Source organism: Poecilia latipinna, unplaced genomic scaffold (genome assembly GCF_001443285.1).
Source record: "Poecilia latipinna isolate Pla-1442-1.1 unplaced genomic scaffold, P_latipinna-1.0 Scaffold56, whole genome shotgun sequence".
Lineage (NCBI taxonomy): Eukaryota > Metazoa > Chordata > Actinopteri > Cyprinodontiformes > Poeciliidae > Poecilia > Poecilia latipinna.
In genome coordinates this window covers 369,956-391,956 of record NW_015112672.1, presented here as the reverse complement: position 1 = coordinate 391,956, position 22,001 = coordinate 369,956, and positions in this window count along the sequence as shown.

Here is a 22,001-nt window from a genome sequence, read left to right as displayed (position 1 = left end):
TATTCCCACACCTGAGACGTGGGTCTCTGTTACTATGAGCCTCACAGCTCCGTCCCTGATTCATGATCTCTATGCCTCTCCAGTCAGTTGAGGTCGGTGCGCGTTCGTGTCAAATATTCATTTTAGGATGATGGATTGAACCCTCACCTGCGAGATGATCAGGATGCTCTCCAACAACACCCCGAGGGCCTTGCAGAACCATTATACTAAGATTAAATTTAACACATTTAGAAAATATTTACTGTTTGACCTCTGAAGGCAATTTGTTGCACTGGACTTTATTTAAGGGTGTCAGAGTAAAGGAGGCTGAACACAAATGCACACTGCACTTTTCAGCAGTGTTTTTTTTTTTTTTAAATTTCCATCCCCTTCACAACCGTGCACTATTCTGTCGACCTTTCACATAAAATCTCACCACAAAAAAACCCCCAAAACATCATAGTTTATGTGATAAAAATGTGATTAAAGTTCAGTGAGTATGAATGTATCTGAAAGCAGCTGCAGATGAATAGTGCAACAAAAACTGAGTTCCCCGAGCTTCCCTACAAAAGGTGAATTTTGCACTTGCATCACTTTTATAAAACAGAGCAAGTGAAATGCACCTCAGCAAATGCAACAGACTTAATATTAAGCCGTTCAGCACAGGCACACATTACCTGCGCTACAGAGGAAGAACAGGAAGGATATTGTGGTTGTCCTCTTCTCATGGAAAGTAACCTCAGTATCTTCCATTAGTTTCCATAATTATCGCCCTGACAGCTGTCGAGACGTCAGTCACCATAAAATGTGATTGGCACACATCTCATGAGGCTGAGAGACAATTACAAACTGCCGGCCTGCTGGGTGGGTATCGACACGCACGAAGCACGATTTTTCTCTTAGAGGGGAGGCGTGAGGGGGATGGAGAGCAGACATGCAAGAGATAAAAATATCAAACATTCAGCAGCAGCATTTAAAAAAAAAAAAAAGAATTCAACACTTTTATGTGCAATTAAAAGACTTTTTTTTTCCAGTTTTGATTGATGTGCTTTTACTCAAATGAATTATTTGAATAATTATTGAATAATTTCACATAGAAATCTCTTTCTGTTTCTATTTAGTAAAAGAGATCGCTTGAAAAGAAAGCATTGTTTAAAATAACAAAAAACAAAAAGAAAAACGAACAACCCTGTAAAATGCATGAAAACTATATGAATGAAGCTGTCAGTGGAAAGTTCAGCACCGGCACTGACAAACAGGAAGGTGGCGTGTCACTGTGTGTTTTGTTGCATCCCCATTGGTAGCACAGAGCATGATGAGGTCACAGCCTGCTGAAGACTGCAGGAGTGGCCGTTAAAACTCAGAGACCTGTCTTTCTTCTTTTCATCTCACATCACACGCTTTCAACCAGGTTACTCCTCTGCTCTCTTTTGTGTCTTTTGCTCTGTGCTTCACATGCCGGCGTCTACCTGCCTTGTCTTGAACTGTGGTGTGAGGAGCCTCAGGGTCTGCCATGTGGGTACGTAGCATGCTCTGAACACTTCCAAGGGTCTTAATTCAGGATTAGGCTTTGCGAAGGTACCATGATTACCGCAATAGCAATGTGTGTGTGGGGGAAATAACTATGTTTTATGGCTGCTATTTGTTTGGTTTAGTGCGCAATCAGGCTGTGAGGGTGTAAGGGTTGGACATGTGATGTGATGTAGGCCAACGGAGAGCAGCAGCTCAGTGCTCAGAGTTGAAAATGAATTATTCAGACAATGAAGTATTTCTGAATCACATGAAGAGGGTTTAGATTAGCGTGTTTGAGAGGGTAAAGTACTATCTTTCCCTTCTACCCCCCCACCCCCTCCTTCTCCCTTCGCCCTCTCTCTTTGTCTGCGCGTCTCATCGTGCTCTCTCCATCTGCATAGTTTAATATGAGAGTAGGATCTCTGAGAGACTGGACAGTCCTCATCAAGCCAGGCCAGGGTGATTTAGATGTTTCCAGTGAGAGATGCAGTTTGTGCATTACGCTCAGATGGCTGAGTGTTTAATTGCTCTGTGAGTGCAGGTCAGCAGGCAACAGAAAGACAAATGTGGTGCTGTGCTTCAGAGACTGTGCATTAAGTTTTCTGAGATCGAATTTTAAAAACAGAAAGGAAAAAAAAGAGAAAAAGAAAAGCCCATCACCTCTTATCTCGTTTAATCGACCTTTATGATAGCATCAGACGTTAAAACTTAAAAACCACATCAATTTATAGGCACAGAGACTCATTTACGGAAAATGAGTGAAGCAATTAAGCAGAAAAAAGTGAAAAAGAAAAAAAACAAAGAGAGAATATCTTTTGATTGATTGATTGATTGATTTTCCCACTTTTTTTTTCCCAGTCTGAATGATGATTCTTCCCGCCAAAATCTCATGCATTCAGCACAGACCTGAAACATTTTATCATGCTGGACAGGTGAATTATTCTCACATCTACTGAAGTTAGGTACATTTGTCTAAAACGAGACAAACAGTAGATAGTTTAGCAAAAATTTCTAAAACAAAGAAGATGCACCTTTATATGTCGGTCATAATAAGGTAGAAACTTGGCCTCGAAAGTGAAGAAAATCTGTCTGAACCATTCTACATTTGCAAAGATGTAACTAAACCAGTTTCTTTTATTTTTTTTTATTAAGGGCTACACAGTTCCCGTTTTTTCACCCGTTGGATTTTTTCTTTTGTTTTGTTTTTATGTTTGTCAGGACATTTTGCCTTCCCTGTTGGACTCAGCGAGCTGAGGCTCACGGAGCGGCCTGACCGAGACCACCGGCCGCTCTTTGACTACTGAGTGGTTCTTTCCAGGACTGTCCAACCTGAGAATGGTGATTTCAGGCTCAATCTCAGGTTCGTCAGCCCATGAAACGCCAACTCTCCTCAGCACAGTGTATGAAGAAACCCCAAAAGAGAAAATAAAAAAATAAAAAAAAAAAATAAAAAAATCCACAAAGCTGTCCAGACTGAGTGAAAAGCCTGAAAGCTGAAGTTTTACTCATTTTAAGATTAGGTATTTTATTATTTTGGTAAAAATAAATGTAGAGTTCACTTTACGTTTTGAAGAAAATGCTTGTCAAATAATAAATTTATGCGATGCTATAAGTTGGGAATTGTAAGCTCCTAAGAAAAAAAAGTGACAGTTAATGTTAACATCAATTCTTCTTCTAAAACAAAGAAAACAGCCATTTCCTCCTCTAAAATGCTGCTGCCTGTTAACCAGAAGAGGGAGCAATGTGCACGTTAACCAAAGAGCAGCGAAGCATGCTGTCAGTCACAGTTAAATTCATGATAAAGTTTCCTTTGATTTTAATGTAGAAGACAATTACTATTACTCAGGTTTGATTTTTTTTTTCTTGTCTAGAATGATCATTTCAGTCTCGAAACGTAGAACTTGCATAGACTGTAAAAATCAGGGCCCTCTCGTATCTGCTTAACAATTTCCCTCAGTTTAAGATTATGAGTAAACACTCTCCCAACTTTTTCGCCGATGTGAAAAAATTGCCTATAAATCAAAGAAAGTTGGTCAGACTCATCTATGTTTGTACAGAAGGACATTTTCAGTTATTGTGTGTTTTTCTGTCAGTCTGTCAGTTTTTCAGAACAAGAGAGGACAATGACGCTTGAAAATTGTCTGACTTCAAACCCATTGGCTTTATACCGGAAATCAGACTACACCACTATAATGAGGTTAAAGTTGGAAATAAATATAAATCTATATAACTGAACAATAGTCTTTTGAGTACGTCTTTGAGGATGCAAATTGGACCTGTTTGTCCTGTAAACTGTCCTAGGGAGACATTTTCATTGTAAATCGGCGCTGCTGAGTCAAACTCGACTGAATTGATTGGCGTTCAGGTGAAAAGCAGTTACTGTAAAGTTTGGATCGTATTTATTTCATCCATATGTAAATTTAATCGGACTTGAAGCCACGCATGTATGGTTAGATTTCCAACGTTCTAAGGCTGCAAAATAAATTTATCTCTGAAATCCATCCATCTTCTACCCAGCACGAGGTCAGAGAAATGTTTCAGTCAGAAATTGCTGCATCTTTGCTTGAGTTGTGCACAAAAAATCCCAAAACAAAATGTTTTCTATTTAGCATGTTGTAGGTGTGGAAACCCATGACGACATATTTCTAAATTCAATAAATAACCAATGAAATAACAATGGATATTTGTGTCTGTGCTTACTGTCATTCATTTAAACGTATCTGTAAGTCGTTTTCTGAAACAGAAGATACAATACAACGTTGTGCACTATATCTAAGTACATATGTGTCATATACATTTCTGTCTTTTTTTTTTTTTTTTTACATTTCAGCGCAATCAATAAACTGATGCTTTCGATTTTTTTTCTCCCCAGATAAGAAATCTCAAAAGAGGTTTTATACATTTTAGTGTAATAATAAACCAGTTATTCTACTGGCAGTAATTCAGTAAGAAAAAAAAATATACATACAAAATGAAACTAATTGCTTTTATTATTTCCAATAAGATCATTCTTTACTTTTGGGGATTTTAATATCTGTCTTATTCACAGCTATGCAATAAAGAAATAGTTTCACTTCTCTGTTTTCCTAAGTTACCAATAGAGCACAGTTTAATTTCTGATAGCATGGTTAGGACTCTGAAACTGGTGAACTGTGGTCAATAATCAAAGAACAACGCTGGGCTGCTGTCTTTGTTGGTTCCACCGAGTCTTTAGTGTGTTTTGCTGTGATTGTATTACAGTTTCATGAATTTACAGAAACTCTGAATTAAATTTATAAGCCCCCAATCTGACAAAAGTTGCTGCAAACAAAAAGGAACTGATTGGCACATAACGAAGTCAACCTTTTCTTCATTTCCATTAATGGTCAGGTTTGAAAGAAGAAAAGAAGTCACCGAATCAATAATTTCATCATTTTAGTTTTTATGTTTTTTTTTTTGTTGTTGTTGTTGTTTTAATTAAACGGTGATAAAAAGCATTAAAAATAAAACTTACTTAGTTTTCTTAAATGTTCCTTGAGGTGCAAGCGGATGATCTTTGTACGTGCATGCTCTCCCTCCTGGTTCCCTCCTGGTTTTAATCTTTGTTTGCTCCACAACTTTGTATGTATGAATCAGCCAATAATGGCTGCCGCGTTTGAGGCGCGTTGCCTGTGGTTATCTGTCTGAGAATGAACATGTGGAGGGGCTGAGAAGCCAGAAGACGGTGTCCAAGTGTGAGGCCGTGCTGGCAGGTGCACAACGCGGTCCGAGCATCGGTTTAGCTCACAGCGTGTCAGTCATGCGCCTGACAGAAAAATAAATCACTTCACAGGACAACTTGTTGACCTTTTTGTACTCTTCTAAAAAGATGTGTAGACTGTAATTGATTTTTTGCCACCTACTTCCCCGGTGCTTTTAGTTGCACCTCAATGTGAGGCCATGTTATTATGTTATTTTCATAAACAGAGCGCACCAAAATGTATGGGGCACTATCTCTAATCTCTGTCTTTATAGAATCATGGGGACAGGATTCTATAAATGCAATTCTATATAATTCCATTTAAATATAATTGGGAATGTTCGACAATAGTATGACAATAATGTTTTAGCAACTTCATTCGCTCATTCAAGTTAAACACATTATCTATATTACATATGCTTTAAAAACACAATTTCTGTTACTTATTGTGTTTTTTTTATTGCTTACAGCGGATGTAAACGCAGACTTTAAGATTAGAATATGTTAGACCAATAAAAAATATTTTAATACAGAAAATCGGTCTTAATAAAAAGAATTTTTAATTCAAGGTTGCCGTTTTCAAATGCTTCTTTTAATCTCCCTAACCATCCCCACTGGATTCTAATTTATTGAACATTTATTGAACATAACTGTATATTTATATACGTGCCTACAGTCTGTGTGTGGGTGTGAGTACAAGGTTGTCAGCATACAGAGTGTGTGTATGATTTTAAGTTAGTGGTATCTGATTCGTAGACCACAAAAGTCTTTGAGTTACAGATACAATATAAAGTAAAATTATCTTTATATATATATATATATATATATATATATATATATATATATATATATATATTTTTTTTTTTTTTTTTTTCTGGTTAATTTGTCCCATTTTCAGTAGGTGTGAGTGTGTGTTTTTTATTTATTTATTGGCATTTGAAAAGTGAAATAAACACAAGATAATAAAGAGTAAAAGCACTTTTACATTTTCAGCTTTTGCTCCTGTTTATTTACTTATGTGGACAGTTTACCTTGAATTTGAATGCAGAAACAACTCTATGCACTTTCCCCCCACTATCACCAGTTGCTTTCTCAGGAGGAGGGACTGCTGCACAGTCAGTGACTGAATGCAATCACCTCGGATCCCTTGGATGCAAAACCTTTTACGCCACTGCCTCCCATTTCATCTCTCTGGGAAGTTCCTGTAAGTTTTCGTGCTTCCCTGTGGCACACAGGTGTTTTTTCTGGGTACTCTAGCTTCTAGTAAACTGTTCTAAAAAATATATATATTTTTTTATATATATAAAAAATATATATAAACTGTATTTGCGTGCAATGGGATATAAGTAGGATCAGTTCAGAAGTCTGCCAGTGAATGCATGTCTACGTATGCTATTGGCTTGAACTGCGGTGGAGTTGTTGCCTATGTTTCTGTATAATGTAACATGAATACGACTTGCTTATATAAAGTCCTCTTGAGATGAGTCCTTTGAATTGGTGGCATGTTAATGAAATGGTTCTGACCTGAATTCAATTGAAATGAAATGCGATTGGTTTCCATGCACCACAAATTCTTAAATTTGTTTGCCCTGAAAGCTTTCTACAAGATAAACAGACTCTTTATCATTTAGCTATCAGTTGTGTTCATCTGTAGGTGTGTGTGTGTGTGTGTGTGTGTGTGTGTGTGTCTGTGCGTGACGCAGAGAGAGAGAGACTCTGTATCATTTAGCTATCAGTTGTTTTCGTGTGTGTGTGTGTGTGAGAGACTTTAAAGGTGTGGTGTGAGTTGAGAGCTGAGGTCAGTTGGTTCCAACCTCGAGGAGAGTACCGCCACGGCCTTGGAACAGTGTGGGGGCGGTTCACTTCCCCTTTCCCTGCTTCACGGCTTCCTGTGAGCGCTGCAACCGTTAACCACACCCTCCTCCTTTCTGTCCGACAGCCCCCCCTATCCCCCAACCCCTTACGCCACGACACTAAGCCCTAAAACACTAACAGACAACTCCACCCTCCTACCCCATCAAACAGACGCCACCTCCAACGACAGCCCTGTCCATTATACGTCCGAACCCCTCGTAGGTCAATCACAAAACATGAGCACTACTGTACGTGCCAACTCTTAAGGCACTTTTTCCTCATGCTAAAGCCACAGCACCGAGACGTACGCGTATGCACATCTCATTGAAACAAACTGTCGCCGTGTGAATCAACACTGAAGGGTGACTGCGAGTTTATTCTCCTCTGCTGTCTGAACAATGATGAAACATCCAACACAGAGCTGAGCCACGATCTGCTCCGATGACTTGTTTTTCTGTGCCGTGCATCACACCTACTATACCAGCATTCCTACACAGCTCCCATCAGTCATTGTGCTGCTCAAATTCAGATTTCTGAAGGAGATCTCGTGTGTCAGTGTGTGTGTGTGTGAGAGAGAGTGGGCGTTTGTAAGCCTGTGGTCTGTGGAGGGACAGTAGATATGTATTAGAGAGTATCTGAGTGTATGTGTTTGTGCAGATCGTGAATCTAAGCACAATGGTAGTGTTTTTTATTTTTTTATCTGGGAGGGTGAGGTCTACTCCTCGAAAAGGGAGGGCTGTTCCTGTGGAGGGGGGAGAGTAGGAGTGGGGTGGAGCGGTTGGAGTGAGTGTATGTGGGGGAGTGAGTGTGGGGGCAGCTAGGCCATCTGGACTGTGAAGAGGCTGAAGAAATAAAGGGAGAGAGTGTGTTTGTATGCGAGCGCGCGCGCGCGTGTGTGTGAGAGAGAGAGAGAGGAGAGAGAGAGAAAGCACGAACGAAGGATGAGAAGAGAAATTGAAAGAGGGAGGCAGAGCCAGAACTGAGGTTCTCTGAGAAAAAGCGAAGGAATGAAGTTTTGAGAACAAACACAAGGAGGGACGCTTCTTATGGATGTTCCACTGAAGACCTCTTCACAGCATCCTCCAAAATGTATTGATTTTTCTTTACAGACACGACGCACTTGTGAGCGTAGGCTAAGAAAAAATGAGCTATAGGCATTTCAGAGCTTTCACATTCACTCATTCAATAGAGATAATTCATGAAAGTTGTTTGTGAATAATCTTAGTTTGCCCAATAGTTACAGATATGAGAAAAATGTTAGTTAATAAAATCACCGTACTTTCACATTTTTTCCTAACCCCAACTCTCATTCCTTAAGGTTTCAGAACAAAAACGTGGTTGATAAAATTTTTATTGCTTATCACACAGACGTTCTGTAATATGTATCTAAATGAAATTATTTCTTCTTTTTTTTTCAAAAACATTTTTTGCACAAGTACCTTTTATGACAAGATGCATCAGATGCATCCCACTGAATGCTTCAGAAGGCACAGCTAGATCCCAGTACTTTGCCTTGAAGCTTTTCACATTTATGTCATATTACAACCATGTAGTTCAATGTATTTTCTGGAGACTTTAAATGACAGATCAGCTAAATGTGGTGGGTGATTGAGAAATTGAATAAAATGATTACATGTTTTTTTCAATGTTTAAAAAAATATATATTGAAAAGTGTGACACGTTTTTTTTTTTAACGCTCCACAATGGATCTCATCAGCTTTGTAGCTCTACGGACTAAAATTTGTGCCTGCTTATAATTTAATTACGGCTAAATATCTAATACAGACTTTAAACTTGAGATAACAATAAAATGTCACGTCAAGTTTATCTGTATAGCACATTTCAGCAGCTCAAAGTTACATCATAAAAACACAGACAGAGCACACACACAAACTGAAGCATTACATTTTGTCATGTGAATTCCAACTTAGTAAAAAGTTAGGATATCGTACTTTTCGAAAGCTAGAAGTATCTTTTTAGCACTTGTTTCCATCTACTAGTTTCCAACATCAGTCTGAGGAAAGGTTTTCCATCTCCTCACTTTCAGCTGAGGTGTTTTGAAAACAAATTCTTGATTCCAGTCACCCCACAGCTCAACAACTGACAAGGACAATAACTTCTGAAATTTTACTCTGCCCACTGTCTTAAGTTCTTACACAGTTCTTGGTGAATTCACTGGTGGTTTTCTTGGTTCAATTTGTTCCAAATCCACTTTAGCTTCTTCTTTTTATTTTTTTTAATGGGTGGTCTGACATTTTTCTGAAATTAACAATTTACTATAGATTTTATGATGATGAGGTGGCCAAGTCCTGCTGTACCAAAAGATGACCAAACCATGACACTGTCAGCTCTATGCTTCACAGTTGCTTCAACCTTAAAGCAGTTGGTATCAATTCTGGTGGCCAAATGTTTTCATCTTAAATTAATTTTTCAGAACATTTCTCTTCTTGGTCTTTGTCTATTTTCATTCTAAAAAAAAAACGGTTGTGACATTGGTGATTTTCTTGTTTGAAAGGTTTTCTCTTTATACACTTCTCCTTAAAGTTCCAGTTGCTGCTGTCTTTTTCAGAATGTACAGATATTCATTTCATATTAACAGCAGCAAGAGCCCATTGTAGGTCTTGTTCTGCCATTTTAGTAATTTAGTGTGTTTTAGCACCTTGCGGTCTTCTTTCAGGTTGAAGGTCTGTGCATGGATCACCAGACCTACGCATGTTAGCAGATGCGCTTGTACGCTATTTTCAGGGGAGAGGAATGACTTATTTAAAATTAAGTTGAGAGCTTTTTAAATCCTTGCCAAACCCACGAGACTCAACAATCCTCTTCCTGGAGGCCTAAGACGGCTCTTTTGATCTCACTGTGGTGTTCACTCTCAGTTTAGGTGGATGATCAAGTCGTGGTAGGAGTCAAAGCTTGGGATGTTGTTTTGAACTTCCCCACAACTTTATCCTTGACCCACCTGCTGCGTTCGTGATACTTATTGATACTAACGTTCTCTGAAAAACCTCGGAGGCCTTCACAGATCACATGCTGACTTTAATGACTCTCTTGATGATTATCAAAGGTAACTGGTTGCTCTGGCTTTTATTTAGTAGGGGAAAAAAGTAAATAAAGCTCATTACAAATGAACCCCAGACCTTTCACATATTTATTTGTAAAAAAAAAAAAAAATGTTTGTCAGTGCATCATCAGACATCCTTAGCTTCAGTCATTTTATGATGAAAAGCACTTTGAACTGCCTTGCTATGATACAAATAAACTTGGTTGTTTGATTATAGGTAATTAAACTTGTGGTGAGGAAGGATCTTCTGTGGAAGTCTGTTTTACAGTGGATCACTAATCTGCGTCTCCAGTCCAGTCTGGTGTATAGGTCAACACTAAGGCTGTATTCACACCAGGAAGGTCCTTTGGTCTACTTGTTTGGCCCAGGCCAAAAGTGGACTCCATTTTCTTATTTTTTATTTGATGTGGTTTGCCGTCACATTGTGCTTCTCAATGTTTTGGCTGTTTTGCAGTTTTCTAGAAGTTTGTTCCAGATTTGTTGTGCATAAAAGCTGAATGCTGCTTCTCAATGTTTGGTTCTGGTTCTGGGGATGCAGAGCAGATCAGAACCGGAAGACCTGATAGGTCTGGGGGGTTGATACAACGGCAGATCTTTAACGTATTGTGATGCTAAGCCATTTAGTGATTTACAAACTACAGGGAGCCAGAGTAGGGACATTAGAACTGGGGTGATGTTTTCCATCTTCCTGGTTTTAGTCAGAACGCGAGCAGCAGCGTTCTAGATCAGCTGCAGACCTGTGAAGAAACTGTTGCAGTAATGTGACTAAAGACAGGGATGAGTTTCTCCAGATCTTGCTGACACATTAGTCCTCTAACCCTAGAAATGTTCTTCACTTGATGGAAGGTCAACTTACAACCCCCTGGCACAGACTTTTCTGTGTTGCAGTGCTCCTTGTGCATGTAGTTACTCTCAATGTCCCAACTCATCATGCATGACAATCTATCAAGTACTCTGTCTCTCATCCATTGACAACTGCACTTTTGGTAAAGGAACTAAAGTAAACAGGGAAATGCTAGCAGCTACTTACATACAGGAAACTTCTTTTACCATCAACTGCTAGTTGCAGAATGTGGGTCATTTGAGTCCACTGTCACTTCAACCACAAACGGACCAGTGTAGAACGGATGTGGTTTACATTCAGGAAGAGAGAACCTACAAAAAGTTTATCATGACCCTAAAACATAAAACTTCCCTTTGAAAAACTCATTGTCTGTCAAATTTGCTATTGTGAGTGGGCATGCATTTAACAACGTGACAAAAGCAGAGTGGGCTGATTTGTGCAGCTTTGTGCAAATGCATCACTGCAAACCTAACAACTAAAGGGAGCCGATACCAGGATCAATATTCACCTGACTGTCGCTAGATTTGAAGCAAAACCTCAAAAAAGGTAAAATAATTGCTGACTTTAAGTTATATGTTTAACACTGAGCAAAAACTTCATAATGTGAGACACCACTTACTGCCAGAGCCTGACAGCTAACAGGCCCAGAAAAAGTAGTGTGCCATTGAAGCAGTTCTCTGTTGGTTGATACAAACAGATACACTAAAAAGGCATTTATATAAATACAAATAATATAAAATTATTGTTAGCTAACTTGATTTAAATTCCTCCACTGTTTCTTCCTTTTGTTGCTAGTAGGTGCCGAGTCCTTTTCTGTAAGTAGCTAAGTAGCTGCTAGCACCTCCTTGTTTACTTTAGCTCCCAGAGTGATTCTATACCATTTGATCAGATTTATTTTCTAAGTTGTTTACACTTTAGAGCTAAAATCCAATTGTTGGTGAACCATTTAACACCACAGTTTAGCTGACATCACAATTAGCTTGGTATTTAAATGGCAATGCTATTTTTTTCTTTTTGCTATAAGTGCCAATATAACAAAGCTCATAGTAGTCCAACGACAACAGTTTTTAAACCATCATGTTTTAAAACAAATACATTTTATTAACTGTAAACCAGGATATTGCAAGTGCTAGGAAAAATCCCTCTATCCTTCTGGTGTTTCTATAATTCATGATGTTTAGCAAGATTTTTTACACATCTTCCACACACAAATCATAGCTGTATCCTCACCTTTCTTAATTAGGGAATATTTTATTGTAGTGGACCCAACCTGAAGCACCTCAAAGCCTTTCTGAATCTAAAACTATAATCTATATTAAAACTGACATGGTGTTTTACGTGTTTTTAAATCTGCCAATAGTACATTCATGGTGTATTGACAGAAATATTAGTATTTTAAAATGAATAATGAGTTGCATCAACTATCTTCTGCACTCTGTTCCTTTGTTGAAGAGTTTCTCGTGCATTGACATGTGAAGCAACAGCACTCTTGCACTTTTTTTTTGTTGGTTAAATGTGCTTTCAGGGTGTCCTGCATCGCTGTTATGCCCATGACACCAACTGCATGATTGCTTAGCTGCCACCAGAGTGAATGTGCCCTAATTTCCTAAGCAAAACCAAATTAAAAACAGAAACTTTTTCAGTGGTGTGGGATAATTTGTGATTGTTGTTGATTAGTTGGTAAATTGCATTGAAATTGTTAAACGTCATCTCATTAACTTAGACAAAGACAGATTTTTTTTTTTAATCAGACCATCATATTATTTTGAGCTGGCTGATTGAATATTTTTCAACAAAGAAACATATGTTAAGAATGAGATAAGATATTCCAAATTAGGCTTTTATTTTTTCATATCTATTCTGGCCATTTTAAAGCAAGATGTGAATACATGGAGTATAGAAAAATGTACAAACAGCTAAGTTTGATGTTACTAAAATCCTACTGAATTGCTACTTACTCAAAGTTAGACGCCAGCGTTTGTTTTTACTTTTAGCTATGCAGAAATCATAAAAAATAAACACAGCTCGGGTAGCAAATGAAACAATTTAATCACAAAAGAGCTGAATCAAACAGTGATAGAGTCGACAATCATCTTCAGAAAATCAATTGGTAAGAATTAATTAAGTGCAATATTTGTATTGTTTGGGTTGATTGGTTTCTGTGCATGTTTGCCACTTGTTAATGGCTTGTTAGGCATCAACTAGTTAGTCGAAAAGCCAATACAGAGGCTGAACATCGCTGTCGCAAGACAATTGCTTTCCACATTTGGTTATGTTAAAAAATGTATTCTCAGTTTCATTTACGTATAGGTTAACTATAAAAGAAAATCTATGATATCCCAAAAAGATGACATGTTTAAGATAATTTTATAAATTCAGAGTGGTCAGTCCAAAGAAGTCAGAGAGGTACTCAATTGTTATTTAGGACAGGACAACAGTGTTCCCTTGTTCCTGAGTGGTGGAGGTAAGGCCACCATTCAGAAGGTCATCCATTGCAAATGCATCCAACCTTTATGCAGAGTGACCAAATGCAGCTAGGTTGAATTTTGGAGCTGCAACACAAAAAAATTATTTAAAGAAACGTAGCTGCAATCCAACTTCACAGGAAACATTGACAAGCGTTTGTTTTTTGAGGCTTGAAAATACCCACCTCTACAGGAAATTGATAGAAAATCATCTTCTTTGTTTTAATTCATGGTTAACTTTAACTTCTGGACATTCTGTCATAGTTCTGTCTAACCTCGTCGCATTACTCATTTGCTTGTTTGTTCATTTTCTATTTATATTCTTAGGTGTCTGCACAATGCTTATGCTAAAATAAAACTGGTTCAGTTTTATTCTGAACCAGGCAGACATTAGTAAATGCAGTGAAAATGTTTGCCGGTTCATATTTCATTATTGTGCAACTTAAAAAATATTTTGTTGGTCCAAACCTGACAGAGATAACAAACCCATTAAAATTTGTTATATGAAATTTATAACATACAATGCATTTGTGATCAAATTTACAAGTTTAGGTTTATTTACAGCTCTCCACTGTTGCTGCTACTCAAACCATATAAAGTAGATTTTAGCCTGAGGGGAGAAGTGTAACGACATCTTAAAACCGCATCACCTTTTGACACTTTTCTTCAGGTGAGGTCTTGGAGCTGAAGAAAAAAAAAAACAAGAAAGATGTAAAGCGGTAAGCTTACCTGATCTCTGCTTTCCCTGCTTAAGGCTGACAGCTTAAAGTCAGCGTCTGAATCAATGACTGTTGCATTGAACAGAACAATTGATTTTTTTTTTTTTTACCAAAAAGTGAAGCGATACATTCTTGGAGGATTTTTATCCAAGGCTACACTATTAAGATGTGATATTTTTATTCACTTTAATAAGATATGGTTGTAATAATCCCAAAGTGAAATTAAATGTTCTTGTAACATAGACAAGTCTCTTCAAAGACTCATTTTATGCGTAAAGCACTTTGAACTGCCTTGTTGCTGAAACATGCAATACAAATAAATTTGATTGATTGAGTATAGGTAATTAAAGCTGTATTGAGGAAATATCTTCTGTGGAAGTTTGTTTCACAGTGGATCACCAATTTGTGTCTCCAGTCCAGTCTGGAGTGTAGGTTAACCCTAAGGCTGTATTCACACCAGGAAAGTTCTTTAGTTTGCTTGTTTGTTCTCACATTGTGCTTCTTTGCGACTGAACTATACTTTGTAAACATAGCTAGGTGTTTGACGATCGATGTTCCAATGGAAGCACAGACCAAACAAATATGGAAGTCCTGCTTATGCTGTTATTACAATTACAGTATCAGCTTGAATATCAAAAGCAGCTCATTCAATGCAGGTATCATGGTGTGAGTTTTCTAAAGTTGAATAATATGCAAAGCTCTCCCTGCCTTGTTCCACAACATGCTATCAGCAGGATTTGCTAAGCAGAAGACGGTGGGTCAGGTTATGATTCTCTCCAGAATTTTTACAATGTGTGATGTTAGAGCAATTGAAGTATAGTTATAGGGAACTCATGGATGAACAGCCTTAGGTATCGAAACAAGGCGAGATGTTTTAGATAGCACCAGAAACCTTCCCCCTGGGTCACGGTAAGGTTAAAGACGAGCTGTGGAATCCCACGTAGCTGATCCACACAGGCCTTCGGGCCTTTAGGGCTGACATTGTGTGGACCTGCAGCCTCATTCCAGTTCAGTCTCTCCAGCTGCTTCTTCAACCGACTTCTAGAGACCTGACAATTTCTAGAGAAAAAACATTTTTTAATCGTCTAACATCCTTTGATTATGAGATAAGCAATTAGATTAGACAAAATTTACTCTTGAAAAATGCTATGCCAGAGGGCTGAAGTTGTTGCATTTGGTAATTAAAACTCTGGTTTGTCATTAAAGAAGCTGCTGTATGATGTTCCGTATTCATCCTTCATTTTAGTGCAGACAGGTTTATAAAGCTTTTTAAAAGTTATGCAGGACTGTGAGAATGCATTCTTACAGATTCTCTTTTCCTTTTAATCCATACTTGAATGCTTTAGATCATCATCGACATAATCTCATTACCAGGTAAAGAAAACCAAATAAAATATGTTAAGCAGTTTTCAAATTTTGGTTTTATTTTGTAAAAGAAAAAGTCTTCAAAAACAACCTGTTCCGATGTGAAAATGTAATTTCCCCTCAACCTAAAAACACACCCACCAGCAAAAACTGCCATCAAGCACTGATGATATCTGCCAATGACATTTTACACCACCATAGAGAAATCTTGGTCCATTTTTTATGCACTTGCTTCTACAAACAAACAAGAGGCCTCAACAAACTAAAGTACTTTTGACACTAATTAAATTAAACGAGTTTATGCTATTTTTCACATTGGGCTAGGCTGATTTAGATAGCTTTTTGCTCCTAATAAATTAAATCCTTATACAACTGTGTATTCTAACACAGCACTTAGAATAATGTTAGTTTCCACATAATCTGACAAGACAAAGAACATCAGAAGCTTAAAATAGTATGACTTTTCAGTTATTTCTGTTCTGTTTTAGATATAAATATTTAAAGACTAAATGTACTTAGTTACCACTTCCCTAAACTTCTGCATTCTACAAATGTCTGAGTTTACACTGAAAGAAAATGTGTGCTTAGGTGTGAGAGGTGTCTTCACCACCACCCTTCCCCCGATCTTTTTGCCACATCGATATCTCCTCCATCCTTTTTCAAAACTCCCACAAGACGTCACCCTTCCCCTGGCCTGATCTCCTCAGGTCCTGCTTGTTCAGGGGTCAACGTGGGTCAGGAGCTCATGACTCCCTCATACAAGCTCGCTCCTCTTTTTTGCTGACCTCACGCCTTCATCCATGTTTCTCTTTTCCCCTTCATCTCTTTCTCTTCAGTTTAAACACTCACCATTTCTTGCCTCATTATTTCACAGACTTTCCCCTTACTTTCTCTGTTCCAGTGCTTGAACTGCTCCGCTGGCTTAAGCTGCTCTTGGTTGGCATATTGATTGGGGTTTCTATTCGCCTCCACTAACATCCCATAAACTCCCCCCAGTCTTTTTTGTTCCCCAGTGTACTGTAATGCTCAAACGTCTTTGATCCATGTGTTTGCATCTGTCTGTCTGCTGCTTTCCTAAATGTCTCCATTTGCTCTGAGCTCTACCTCCATGCAGCGCTCAGTTTCTTTCCAGCTCTCGGGCTGCAACACAGATATACACACACATGAAACATAGATATCATATTATACACACTGACAGGTTGATGTGAAAAACTGATATGTAAAAAATAAGACAGCAGTCTGACTGCGGTCTTGTTCACTCCTGTCTGGTCCGCTCGTCCTTTTCCATTGCTGTGTGTTTGCACTTTGCACGCATCACATAAATCCACAAGTTTCTGTGATATGAAAGTGTTACAGTACCTTGCAAAACTATTTGAACTTTCATACATTTTAATGCTTTACTTACACGTCCAGTGGACCCTGCCTATTTACGCTTCAGTGTTTGCAGATTTGCTTATTTGGGGATTTTTTCTGTGGAACGTAGCTCCTAATTATTTACAGAAGCTTTGCCTATTCAGGGTTTTCTTTTTTTTTGTAGAGAATATGTAAAATATTCAAAAGAAAATGCAGCTTGGGAACCTGAGATACCTTGGTGCAATGCCACTTGACACAATATTGGCTATGTTTGCAAAAATAATCTGCCTGTTTATGGTCACTCTTCTCCTAGAAGTTTATCTCCATCCCCAATTCAAGTTTTTTCCTGGCTCTATCTATCAGATTTCCTTTTCTTATTACCCTAAATTTTCCTCCATCTATATTCCAGTTTGCCTTTCCCTGCTGAAAAAAATCAGCATCCCCACAGAATATTGCTGCCACCACCATGTTTCACAGTAGGGATGTTGTGTTCAGGATAGCATGGAAAATTAGTCCTCTGCCACAAAAAGCATTTTACAACAGGCAAAAAAATTCAATTTTGGTCTCATCTGACCAGGGCACTTTACTCCATGTTTGCTGTGTTGTTTTTTCTTACACATTGACTTTATTCCTGCCACTCTCCCACTAATGCTGGATTTGTTGCTTCTTGGATCAACAGTCTCTTTCAAAACCCAGTGATCTCCTGTCTCTTGATAGGTTTGTTCGGAACGTACTCAAGTAGTGCTCCACAACATGTTCAAATCTTAAGACTGTTGAATCCTACCCTCTGCAGCTTTCTCCCTAATATGCCATTTTGCTGTTGTAGCGTCTTTCTTCAGGCACTGTTTATAAGCCATTAATTGCACTGGATTTTATTAAGAATATTCGATTAAATGTGACTAAACACACATGCACGCCACATGATTCAGAATTTCCATCATTTCGAGGAGGGACTGCATGGGTTGGATACTTAGGGGGATTTACATTGAAACGGGTGGATACGCGTTACACATTACACATGCTCACAGATCAAATCCAAACACAGCCCATGGGAGTGGTTGTACTTTACTCCCGCGTAGCCGAAGGGAGAGGAGAGATGTGGTACGAAGGGAGAAAAAAAATTAGAAACTAAATTAGAAGAGCTGGTCAGGCGAGGAGGAGAGAGAGAGAGGAGTTGGAGAGGAAGAGGAGGACCAAGACAAACAGAGCCAGTGACCTGAGGAGGGAATGTCTGAGAACGTAAGGAGCGTGCATCAACAAAGAGGCTGCTGAGAGGGCAGAAATGCAAGGTACAAGAGTGAAAGCAGCTCACATTGAAAAGAATGGGAGAGCAACTCTTTCCCTGTCAAACAAGTTTGTTGCTGTGGGGTGCCTTTGTCCAGCTGCTGCCCTTTGACCCCTTTGTTATCTGAGCAAGTGTCTACTCTTGAAGCAGCTTTACCCCCCACTACATGTGACTGTCATTCCCGTCAAACCGCAAAGACAGTCACGGTTGTAGGATTTTTTTATTTTTTTTTAATTCACGAACAACTCCTCGATCTCTTGACTGGAGCATCCCACGTCTTCCCAGTCAGCCTCTGCTTATCGAAGAGTGTATATGTCTTGTGGGCTGTAGAAGAATACTTATACAATCCTGATATAACTCTGCCTCTTCTTATTCGTCTTTGCCAGTTCTGGATCTGATTGTCACCCCTGGAAACACGCAAACTGCACTGGTGATTTCCTTGATTAGTATCCCCCAGAAATACCCTTTAGCTGTAAAGAAAGTTAGACTAGAATAACTTGAATACTTACACATCACAGCCTCCTACAACCGTGACCTCCGCCCTCATCTTCTTCCAACTTCCCCATTCTCCCTCTCTCCTGCTCCCTGCAGCTTCTTCTCCCTGTTCTGCCTCTTTCATTGCCTCATCTCTCTTTCTCTCGCTGGTGTAAGTAAGCAGCTTAAACACCTACAGGGTGTGACATCGGGGCCCCACGCGCCTCCAAACGCAGTCAGAGCAGGCGGAAGGAAGGCAGCGCTGAAAAGGAGAGCATTTCATTCGTCTATTCTCTGTTCCCTGCTCTGCCTGGCACCGACGGTGCGAGCACGGTTAAGGCAAAGCCAAGGCTGTCCCCTCACATTAGCTGGGGCTGAGCCCGACAAGCCGTCACCCCCTCCACCGCCACCAATCCCCCCCGCAACACTGTCCTCCACTGCTCATCTTGACACCCCTCCTCTTTTCTCTCTCTCTTTCTCTCTCCCTCATTCTCCTTCCACCTCCTCTCTTCAGCTCAGCTTAGCTCTGCCATGGGCACCGGTCCCCAATCTCCAAGGTGATTATGACAAAAACGAACGACCCCCAAGAGACGGGGCCAGCAGAGATAAGAAAGAAGAGGATGGCAGAGGGAGCGAACGAGGAGGAGGAAGAGGAGGAAGGGATTGGAGATGGATGATGTAACGAAGAATTTTGGCTTTGCGTTATGATTTGGGTTGAGTATTTCAGGAACAGCAGTTTTCACTAAAGCGTGTCTGTATCCATCGACAGTATCAGTGTGGTACAAAAGAACTTACTATATTGAGAAATGTGCCGCAGGTTTCTGTTTTTTTTTTTTTTTTTCAAAAAAGAAAACTTTATCATAATTCAGAATGTGCATATTAAAAATGGCTTTAATTGAAACTGAATTCAATTCAATGAATTGATTCAGCCCGATAGATAGATAGATAGATAGATAGATAGATAGATAGATAGATAGATAGATAGATAGATAGATAGATAGATAGATAGATAGATAGATAGATAGATAGATCAGTCAATCGGATGAAGAAAGGAAAGGGACTAAAAACACAATGCCTTAGAGAAATGCATAAAAGAATGACTAAAACAATAGAAGGATGGAAGGATATATGAAATGCTTGACTGATGAAAACATATTATAAGGACTAATAGAAAAATATGGAATAAATCCATAAAGAAGAGAATAGAAGACATATATTGGAGCAACAAAAAATGTAAAGATCTGAGTGTGCAAGATCGACTGAACCATCTAGACAGAGAATTAAAGACGATTCGACAGATGTATGGATGAAGAGAGGGAGAAATGGATGGAACATGGAATGAAGACCAAGGGATGGAAAGATGTATGGACAGGGAAAAAATAAGGGAAACTAGGAAGGAAGAATGGGGAGAGGTGAACCATGGTAGGAAGGGAGCGTAGATAGACAGATAGATACATAGACAGACAGTTGTTGTGGTGTGGAATGGGGGTCGTGACCATGCAAGGTCAGCGGGGTCAAATCAAGCAGTGGGACAAAGCTGAAGAAGGCCATTAAAGAGGCACGCAGTCCTGATGGAGGAGACACTGAAAGGGGGATGCTGCTGTTAACCCCTTCCCCTGTCTGCCACGTAAAATGAGAGGAAGCAGAGCAAAAGGAAACGTAGTGGAGGAGAAAAGACGAGAGGTCATATTATTGTAGCATAGCAACCCAGGTTTCAGTGTGGGTTGAGGCGTGCAACAATATATATAATATTGCTGAGAGGTTAGACAGCTTAGAAGGACCTTTCAAGATGAATGTGGAAAGAGAGGTAGACTTCCTGCGCTTGAAGAGGGGGAAGGAAGGCAGGAGAAGATGGGGAGCGTGGGGGGTGAGTGGTGGAAAAAAATAGCCCAAACCTCCTGTCTTCATGCACTCCCCCTTCTTTTCTTTTCCCTTTTCTCTTCTTCTCTGATACTATGTTAGTTTGCCTATCTGGATCTCTTCCTCCCTCCTGCTCCCTCCGCTCTGTGCATCATTAAAACAAGCAGAGTAGTGTTCAGAGCGTGGGGCTGAACTGAGACGGTGACCTCCACAATAAGAAGATGTTCTTGCTTCGGGGAAGAGAAGGTCGTTTTGTACTCCTCCTCCTCCTCTCTCTCTGTTTCTCTATCTCTCTCTGTCTCTCAGTTTTTTCTCCTCCTGCTACTTCCAGTGGAGTAAATGAGATTTGGAGGGGATAGAAGAGTGCAGGAAGGGATCAAGAGGGTAGACATGCGGACGGAGAGAGATGGCAAGATGCAGATGGAGAGAGGGCAGCTTAATGTAGAATTCATAAAACAGAGAAGCTGAATATGATAAACAGCAAAGATCTGAATTCCCCTGAAGTAAAGAGAAACGGAGGGTTAGACTGAGGCAGCCAGGAGGTAAATCTACCAAAATAACTCTTCCTATTTTACTTTCTCTGCCCTTAACTATCTTAAAGACGCTCTTCTTTTGTATCCGCAAATACCGATGGATGCACAGAGGTCAGCAAGAAGTAATTCCTATCAAAGAACACCTCTGCAGCCATGTCCAGAGGCTCCTCCATATCGTATATAAATATATAAGGTAGATGTGAGGACCTGCAGATTTGGGGAGGACACAAAGTCCTGTGGGTGACACAAGGACAGGCAGTGGTGTGAACAGCTCCAGTCACCCCCCTCCACCTTCCCTTTCTGCACGTTGCCTTCACACAGGAACAGAATGTGTGGGCAGCGAGCACAAACACATTCTCTGTATCCTCCAGATGATTATACAGCCCTTAAATCCAATAACCTCCATTCATTCTGCTTTTCCTGGTGTCATTCTTCAATGCACCTTCATTCATTTGCACTTTCTTGGTGAAATTATATTATTCTCCTCCCTTCTTTCCCTTCCCTCGCACTCTTGAGCCTTTCCTTTCCTAGCTCCTACTTCGAGTGAACTTTGTTCCAGGACCCTTTATTTGGTCTCCTTCTCCTCGAGGGAGGGCTCTTTATAAAAAGCCTTGTCGTTCTTCAATACTGATTTGAGTATCACTGAGCTGCACCTTCACACATGTTGATGCCTCTCACCTTGTGCCAAATGCTCCTTTGTGAAGCCTTCCCCCATCCTCCGCCTGCACCTGGTAGAGATAGTGTTCATCCAGCCGGAGGCTTCTCTGTCTATACAAGCAGGCCTGGGATGGCACAAGCCGCACACAGCTGTTCTCCTTGCTAAATTGATAGTGGAGGGTTGTGGATGGGGCTTTGAAAATACCCTGTTTTATGTTTCATGACACTTGTACATTTCTTGTTTAATTCAGTCTTTAAAAATGCTCTGTTTGTGTGCAGCAAGACAAAGTTTCTTAAAAGTTTGTTAATGATCCTCCCACTG